Source organism: Temnothorax curvispinosus, unplaced genomic scaffold, assembly GCF_003070985.1.
Source record: "Temnothorax curvispinosus isolate PA1 unplaced genomic scaffold, ASM307098v1 QBEX01017573.1, whole genome shotgun sequence".
NCBI classification, from domain to species: domain Eukaryota; kingdom Metazoa; phylum Arthropoda; class Insecta; order Hymenoptera; family Formicidae; genus Temnothorax; species Temnothorax curvispinosus.
In genome coordinates this window covers 9,394-19,109 of record NW_020227353.1, presented here as the reverse complement: position 1 = coordinate 19,109, position 9,716 = coordinate 9,394, and the positions used below count along the sequence as shown (strand labels likewise).

The window sequence follows — 9,716 nt, the reverse complement described above, 5'->3', positions numbered from 1 at the left end:
TCATGAGTACCTCGGGACCGTGAATCTGCGTAACGAAAACAGCGGAACGCTTGTGATTGGTCAAGGCTCTCATTCCGCGATTTTTGGCGTACGCCGTTCCGCTGCATGAGTTTGCACCCTTAAGGGGGCAATGTAATTATTATTGTTAACGACAAACGGAAAGAGATAAGATTGATAAGCGTATCTCACAATTACTCGAGGTATATAAAACTCAATTGTATTTATCGTGAAACAATGTTTTTTCGATAATTAAAAGTACAAACAGATGTTGCTAGTGTTACGACAGAATGTCGCTCGCTGTTAATCGGAGGACTCATTCGTTATGCAGAGAATAAAATCACAGTTATGCGCGAGTAACTACATCGATCGCAAACTAATCGCGCTCTCTTAGTCGCGGATAAATAAAATTTATTGTTCTCAACGGAAACAATCGTCCACTTTTTACCAATAAAAACAACAAGTTTCTCTAGATACAAATTGTGCGCTGTTATACGCTTACAAAGAATCGTCGCTCGAAAAGAATTCTATATATATCATTGTTATATAATTGATATATTAAATCATTATTATATAATAATATTAATTATATAGTCGTAACTAAGAATACATTGTATCTCTTTCATAGAAAAATCTATTTCATGGACGGACACTGCATAAGCTACGGTATTTAACACGTCAAAGACGTAGCGCAAAAATATGCGGCATGAAATGCATGAAAAAGAAATCTCCATCTCTCGCTTAAAGTGAAAATAAATTTGCTTTTGATTTGGGAAACTTTGTAAAATAACTATAATAATCGCACGAGAGTATATATCGAAAGCATGCAGTGCCTGTCGATCTTCACATCGCACCCACGTATTCGACGTTCGCCGTCGATATTCTCTCATATGCATATCAATAATAGACGTGTTTGCAAACGCATAACTACGCATCTCACCCGCGCCGTATACACGTACGTACACGGAGGACATACCAACGTACATTCGGAAATACAACAGCTACATATTGTTACGCCCACGCTGAAACGGCCTTTAACTCCGAGCTGAAGCAAGCGGTCATTCCGCAGAAGTCGTGAAGCGGTCCCTTGACGACGGGACATTTATTGATTTAATTACCGCCTGTCAGATTGATCTGGTGACTTGAATCGTTCGGTCCGGTTTCCCAGAACTCTCTTGTATTCCGTTCGGAGTTTAAATAAACCCGAGTTCCTATTTGTATAACGAGAGTGGTTATTTCTGCGATCCCGGCAGTACGCAGACGCGTTCGTGAGTGCGCGCGACACGAATAGCAAACGGAGCGTAACACTTTTTGGGGGCTCGTCCGGGATCGCGCGTGTGAGTGTGTGTGCCATGACGACGCTAGTTGCGACGAGAAAGAGACGCCTGGTGGACTCTTCGTGGGCCTGCGACGGAGTCGGCAGCTTCAGAGACGGCAGCTCTCCAAGCCGTGCTACAGGAGATGCGGCAAATGCGCGAGGAGCAGGCGCAACGTGATGAGGAACTCGCCGCAATGCTTCGCCGGCACGATGAAGAGCTCCAATTTTTACGGGGAGACCGATTGCCTTCTCAGGAAATACAGCTAAGTCCTTCCGATATTAGAGCAAATCGCGGTCCGGAAGTAGAAGCCGTTGGTGTAGGAAACGGCGCGCACAGTGAAATCGAATATAAACTTAAACCTGACACGTTTGACGGTGTGGTTCCGTTGCGAGAGTTTTTCCTCGCAATTTAATTTAATCGCGCGCGCGAATCAATGGGACGATGCGATCAAAACCGTAGCTTTGGCGTCGTGCTTAAGAGGAAAAGCGCGTTCTGTCCTAGAATCGGTAGAAAATTTAGAGAATTTGGGTTACGAAGAACTAAAGTCCAAATTAGAACTACGTTTCGGTGAGGAGCAACTTTCGCAAAATTATTATACTCAGTTTACGAACAGAAGGCAAAGATTCGGGGAAGATTTAGCTACTTTCGGTCACAAATTGGAAAAACTCTCTCGATTAGCTTATCCTGAGTGTCTCTACGCGGTTCGAGACAAGATCGCGTGCGCTCAATTTGTTTCTTCCCTTTCGGACGGATTTGTTAGACAGACTCTTCAGCTAGAAGGGATTATTTCGCTGAAGTTGGCCATAGAGAGGGCGAAGGCCGTTAAAATTTTACTAAGAGGAAATTTTGAGGGAAGGAGCGATTTTGAAAAACGATTTGAGGAGGGGAAGGATAGGAGCGTGGGGAATAATGGAGAAAGAAAAGAGGAGGAGGAATAGAAGGGAATGAATTGTGTAAAAAAAAACTTTTTTTTTTGTGTGTTCGAGTTTCTGCGTATAATGTTTGTTCTTTCGCAGAAAGAAGTTTTTCTGTGATTTTCGAGAGAAAGAGAAACACTAAGCAGAGCTTCCACGGTGTCGTCACCAACAACGATAGCCAAAAACTTCATAAAGAAGACCGCCTGCCCACGGTTTTTGATCCGTGGTTTTTCCGTGGGCCGTAGGGCAAATGCCGGGCGGAGACCTGGGAAGCCCTGCGGGGTGCAGGGTCCACGGGAAGTTTCCCCCCCCTTGTCCGAAGATTTTCGGGAGGGGCTGCGAACTAAGAAGGAGGAAGACGATTTCAGCGGGCGCAGGAAGAAGGATCTTCTTCGACGGCGGATCCCTGCAAGGGAGAGGGTTGGGGAGTTATCCCGAAGTCGGCTGGGGGGAGCTTGGGGCCCCGTGAGACGGTGCCCGAGAAAACCTGCAGCAACAGCTTAGGTAGGGGCAGGAAGCCGTTCTGGGTCCCGGGAGTTTCCTTCCCGGGAAAGCTGATTGGGAGCCTGCCCTGGAGCCCACAAGGAAGAGGACTGAGTCCTGGACTTCCGGAGTGCGGTTGGGACCGAGAAGAGGACGGCGCCCGGTAACTTGAGGCAGCAGCCCAGGGTAGGGCAGGAGATCGTCCCGGTACCCTGGAATCGCACGACAGATCGCCCAGTCAAGAAACTGCCCTTCCGGATTGTCGGGACGATAATCTTGAAAAGGGAGGGCAGTGTTACGCCACGCTAAAACGGCCTTTAACTCCAAGCTGAAGCAAGCGGTCATTCCGTAGAAGTCGTGAAGCGGTCCCTTGACAACGGGACATTTATTGATTTAATTACCGCCTGTCAGATTGATCTGGTGACTCGAATCGTTCGGTCCGGTTTCCCAGAACTCTCTTGTATTCCGTTCTGAGTTTAAATAAACCCGAGTTCCTATTTGTATAACGAGAGTGGTTATTTCTGCGATCCCGGAAGTACGCGGACGCGTTCGTGAGTGCGCGCGACAGCAAATGGAGCGTAACAATATATTTCGTTTAATTCGCTATACGTTATTATACTATAATTTCTTTTGTAATATATATGCTCGGGGGGCGGTAGAGCCGTACCCGGATTTGCGATAAAGCGAAGCTCGAAGAACCAGGGGGTGTAAGTCTCCCCCAAAGCGAGTTATTTTAAGCAAATGCGACTCACCGTTCGTTGTGCCGTCGACTCCTGGATGCTTCGGCTCCGTCGCGATCGGGCTCGTGCAGCAGCGCAAGCAGGGCAGCAAGCAAGGCGAAAGCGAGGCAGGCAGCAGTAAGTTAAGGCAGGCAGCAAGCAAGCAGGAGGAAGCAGGTAAAGGTAGCACACAGACAGGCCGAGAAAGTAGGCGATCGCACTATCCGGGAGCGAGCGGATGATCTCGCGACTCCGGATATTAGCACAAGTCTCTCTGCTCCGATAATCTCTCTGTGCTCCGTTAATCTCTCCGTGCTCCGAGACGTCGTAACGATGAGACGTCGTAACGATGAGTGCCGAGAGCTCGCGGCGCTGGAACCGTGTCGCGAGCGAGTACTTGTTCTTCAGGCGGGTGCCCTCGTGGGGTGAGCGAGGGCAGCACCGATTGGTGAGTCGCGCAATTATCGATTCCGCGTTGATCGCGATCCGCCGACGTTTCACGCGAGTCACCGAAATACTTAAGACTAGGTACGCAAGAATACTATGTACAACGAGTAACGAGACTAAACAATTAAGTATGATACATGCATCTATCTACAGTTTGGTGAGCGCCAAACAATATAATATTTAAATAATTATTTATTTATTATAAATAAATATATTATTTAAATATTATATATTAGAAAAAACATTATATTATTGTATAATAACGTATAGCGAAACGAAATATATGTAGCTGCACTTCTCGCTCCAATTCTACAATACGTAGGCATACGTGATATAAGATCATCATAACAAACAAAGAACCAAATATTGTTTTCATGGACTTCAAAGCTACAAAGATGCTCATCATAATCAATGGTATCAAACATAATCAAAAGAAGAAATACATTATTTGATTCTTTGTTATAGGTTACAAACTGTATTTTACCAAATATAGGTAAGTTGTCTTCGTTGTATGTTACAGCGACACACATGCTTTTTTTGAACAGTGTTCTAAATATTCTGACCCATGAAAATAAAGTTATTTTTTTATTCATGTTTGAGGCAAAATATGACTAAAAAAAATGTTATTTTCTACATCCGTCACATTAACTTCTTCACTAACTCCGAAACAAAATTTATCACCAAGAGGCTGTTTTGATAAAAATCTAGCACATAGATTTAGCTGATGCTTAATAGCAAGGATTAAGGGCAAATTTCTGCGTGAATTAGTAGCACGAGCTGCTTGTTTAAAAGGCCTGTGTTTCGCTTCCCAACGAAGACAACATACGAACCATAGCGGACCAACATTACGCATGACCTGAGGATAATGTAGCATATAATGATGCTTGGGCTTTAGAGTTATGTGGGGGAAATCACTTAGATACATTTTATGATGTTCTGATATCAAAGTAGCCAAGTATTTTAATGATCTAATGTTAACATAAGAAGCTGATAATATCCACGATTGATTTAAGTTTTACATAAAGAAGCCAGCAATCATCTTCTTTGGGAATTAAATCGCCAATCATTAGTCCAAAATATCGGACGAAACACAACATTTCAGTGGAAGAGAACCTTAATTTTACACTAAGCAAGTGCTCTCTATTTATACGTGGCACAGTATTACCCGATTCTGTCGGACCATAATCAAAATAAAATATTCGGTTATTCCAAGTTTCAAGGGACAAATATTTTTTAACATAAACTAAGTTATATATTATAAGAGCTAAATCGTACGAACATACTCCTTCCAACAGGTCATGCATAATGTCGAAGCAAATGCTTAATATAAAAGAAAAACTAGGAATCATATCCCACACACATTGTTCTTTAATACCAGTCATTGCCAAGTTCTGTATGTTAACATCATCATAGTATGTTTGTACTGTTCGTAATTTTTTATCATCGAAAACAGTTGTAGTGGTCATTTCATTTCTATGTAGCTTACACATTCGACAAAGGTAATTAAATCCTTCGGTTAACCCACAAGTACTTGCTTCGGCGGTACATATACTAAAATTGGAACGATACAGAGAAGATTAGCATGGCCCCTGCGCAAGGATGACACGCAAAATCGTGAAGCGTTCCACATTTTTAAGCGGCGGAAAAACGCCAAATTGAGATCTTGGAGAGGATTAACCGAGATGGTACGCCCGCAGTCCACAGGCCGCCCCTACAGGGGGTGTCGAGGGAAATGCTGCCCTCGGTACCGCCGGCCGCCACGACGAACGCTGTAGACAGAAAGGAGGGAAGAAAGGATACCATGGAGGAGAGGTTCGAGGCCCTCTCTCAATCCCTCTCGCAAAAGGTGGAGAAATTTCTGGAAGCAATGTCCGGGAAACGTCCCCTAGCGGAGGCTGAGACAAGGGCCGATCCCTCAAAAACAATGGAGGTACAAGTTGCCTCGGACAAGGCTGTGGGTAAGAATAGCAATAAAAAGGTGAAAAAGAAAGCTGCCACTATCAAAACAACAAAGATGGCAGCTGCTATCCCGAACTCCTCAAATGAAAGAGGAAAGAAGGAAGTCGCAAAGCCAGCGACAAAAACTCCCCTTGCGGCCCCTACTAAGCCACAGGACAAATGGTCCACGGTGGTGAAGAGAGGAGAGGTAAAGGGAGACAAGGAGAAAACGTCCACCGGAAAGCAACAGACGGCGAAGAAAGATGACCCGCCGCGAAGGAAGGAGGCTACTCTGACAGGGAGCGGGGGGAGTAGGGCCGACAGTCAGCCAACCACCTCCGCCTCTGCTGCTGCGGGAATAACAGCAGCAACCAAGAAACGTAGAATCCCCAGGACGGCAGTCGTAGTGCTAACCTGTCCCGAGGAAAAATACGCGGAGACGATTACCGAGACCCGACGAAAGATCGAACTGTCGGATCTCGGCATAGATAAAGCGCTAAACGTTAGGCGCACGGCCACCTCGGCTATGAGTTTCGAAGTGGCCGGTCCCAACAGCAGGGAAAAAGCGGACGCACTAGCCGCCAAAATGGCGGAGGTGCTCTCCGAAAAGGAGGGCATCCGTGTTTCGAAACCGGAACTCACCTTTGAGCTAAGGCTAACAAACATGGACAGCTCCGTAACAGAAGCGGACATCATGGAAGCGCTGGCGTCCATTGGAGAGGTCTCTCCAATGGCAATCAAGGTGGGCTCCCTGAAAAGGATCCCCAATGGCCTGTATACGGCGATTGCAATCCTCCCCTTGGAATCGATAAATAAGTTCACCAAAGTGGAGAGGGTTGATGTGGGGTGGTCAAGGGCCAAACTGGAGATCCTCCAGAAACGACCCCTACAATGTTACCGCTGTATGGCCATGGGTTACACGAGAGCGGTGTGTAAGAGCGCAAATGACCGCTCCGGTCTATGCTACAGGTGCGGACAGAGCGGTCACCAGGCCACCACGTGCCAGGCTCCGGCGCATTGCGTCATCTGCGCTGAAGCAGGCCTCCCTGCGAATCACCGAATAGGGGGGAAAGCCTGCAGAAAGGGCAAAGAAGGAGGAGGCAAAAGCCAGAAAGAGGCTGCCTCCAAGACCAAGGGTGGGGGAAAACCTGACACTGGCGGCAACAACGCCCCTAAGTCAGGCCCTACACCCCGTACAAACAAAACAGGCAAGGGAACCATAGGCCCGAATCCTAAGCCTGTATCCAGTGGGGGAAAATCTAAGAAAACCCCACGGATAACGGAGATCGCAAAGGTAGAGCTACCGAAAGCAACGATAGACTTCCTTAAAGAGGGTGGAGAAAAAAAAACTCTGCCCGGGAAAAAAATCAACCCCTAAACCACCACAGGTAAAGGCAGGGGCTGAAAAAGTCGCAAAAGCGACGAAAAAGACGGACGAGTACGTTAACGTGACCAGGGCGGATAACCCGATCAACGAAACGTCAAAAAATGGGCGAATGGGCAACAGGTGAAGGGTCTGAAGGGTGGACATACCCCGCTGCTCAACACAAGGCGGCACCAACACAAGGTGTCGCTGACGTAGAGCCGATGGAGGCAGAGGACCTCGGGGACACGGCTTTGCAATGTCCCTAGAGGTTCTTCAAATAAACCTCAACCACGCCCGCGCGGCCCAGGATCTGTTTCTGCAGACGATGGCCGAGCGCGGGAGTGGTCTGGGGGTTAGTGTCGGAGCCGTACATGATACCAGCCAATCACCCTTGCTGGATGTCAGATGTGGACGGCTCCGTCGCAATATATTGGAACGCACTACCGCAGTTCCCGCCATGCACTCGCGTTGAGGCTGGCGCGGGTTATGTGGCGGCGACGTGGGAGTCCGTCTCCTTTGTGAGCGTTTACGCCCCTCCAAGATGGGACCTGGCCAGGTTTGAGCAATTTCTGGAAGAGGTGGAGCTGTGCGTAGCGAGAATGCGCAGCCAGAGTGGACCTGGCCAGGTCGTTGTGGCTGGGGACTTCAACGCGAAATCCGCGTTGTGGGGGTCCCCGGTCGTTAACGCGAGGGGCAGAATGTTGGAGGCCTGGGCGGCAGATATTGACCTATGCCTGGTCAACGTAGGCAGGGCCAGAACATGCGTGCGGCGGCGGGGCTCATCGGTGATCAATATCACCTGGGCAACCCCCGCCGCTGCACGATGTATAAGTGGCTGGGGGGTGGTCTCGGACAACGAGACGCTGTTTGATCACCAGCTGATCCGGATGCGCGTTGGGATCACCTCCCTGGCGAACTTCACCAAGAGAAGGTGGATGAGGGCCCGCGCGGGTAGACGCGGACCCCTCGACAAGGAAGAAGCGGGGGAGGCTTGGCGTTCCGCCCGTCAAGACCTCTCCCGAGCAATCAAAGCGGCCAAGGAGTCCTCATGGGGGAAACTCCTCGCCACGCTTGACGAAGATCCGTGGGGGCGCCCATACAAGATAGTCCTCAACAAGTTGAGGGCTCAGGCGCCCCCGCTAACGGAGTCACTGGACCCCCATTTTGTCGGCAGGGGAGTGGACACCCTATTCCCAGCCGACTTGGGCGGGGCGACTGGATTTCCAGAAGTCCCTGCCTAGGAATGAAGTGAGGAAGAAATGGGGGTCACCGAGTAGGAAGTGGCGAAGGCCCTCCGCAGGGTCGGAAGAAATAAAGCATCCGGCCCTGATGGGGTCCCGGGCAGGGCGTGGACCCTGGCTGCCGGGGGACTGACCGGTCGGATGCGTAAAGTTTTTACGCTATGCTTCAAGGCCGGTCGGTTCCCAAAAATATGGAAAAGGGCCAGCCTGGTGCTTTTGCCCAAGCCCGGCAAGACGCCGGGCAACCCGTCCGCGTACAGGCCTATATGCCTGCTGGACGAGGCCGGAAAGATCCTGGAGCGGATTATCGCCGAGCGCCTCGTGCGGCATTTGTCTCGGAAAAAAGGAATTAATCTCAGTGAGGACCAGTATGGCTTCCGTGCGGGTAGATCCACGATAGACGCTATCCTTAGCGCCGTCGCCCGCATGGGGACCATAGTTAGGGAGGGAGGAGTGGCCTTGGGAGTGGGCTTTGACATAAAGAATGCCTTCAACTCCCTCCCATGGCCGGTGATAGGGCGGGCGGTGAGTTATTTCGGCGTTTCCCCCTATCTAATCAGACTGGTCGAGAATTACTTCCGAGACATAGGCCTGCTGTACGTGGATCGGGATGGGGTCCTCAGGGTCAGGCTAATGGAGTGCGGTGTTCCACAGGGGTCCGTTTTGGGCCCACTTCTGTGGATCATCGCCTACAATGCGATCCTGAGGACCGCCCTTCCCGCGACAAGATATGTCGACGATATCTACATGGTGGTCAGCGGGGGGAGATGGCGGGAGACACTGGGGCTGGCCAATGTGGCTACGGCCTGTGTGGTGCGCTCCATCGGGAGACTGGGCCTCAGGGTGGCCCCACAAAAGACCCAGGCCTGTTGGTTTTTTAATCGGCTACGGCGCGGCCCTGGCAGGCCGCGTAGGGTCCTGACGGGTAGACCGGGTCGACCCGCCAGGGGGTACAGTGCGGTGTCTGCCGGGGCTGGGCGGACTCTGCGGGAAGTACCCCCACGAGAGCTCGGTCTCACCGTGGAGGGGATCCGCGTCCCCATAGAGCGCAACCTGAAGTACCTCGGGCTGTGGCTCGCGGAGAACGGTAGCTTCAGCAAGCACATCGCCCGCAAAGTGCCAGAGGTGAAGGCTGTGGCCAATTACCTCACCAAGCTGCTCCCGAATATCGGGGGGCCCAACGGGCATGTGCGCCGCCTGCATGTGGCAACGGTCCACTCCATGCTCCTTTACGGAGCACCGGCGTGGGCGGCAGAGGCGGCGACAAACGACCGCCTCAGAAAGGAGCT

The 9,716-nt window shown here is 50.0% G+C and overlaps 1 non-coding gene across 1 annotated transcript; it reads left to right on the top strand.

The window, feature by feature from the left end:
- Positions 1 to 5,409: 5,409 nt before the first annotated feature.
- On the top strand, positions 5,410 to 5,516 carry LOC112467579. The gene has a single exon (XR_003042279.1). It is a non-coding gene; the product is annotated as a U6 spliceosomal RNA (small nuclear RNA).
- Positions 5,517 to 9,716: the final 4,200 nt, after the last annotated feature.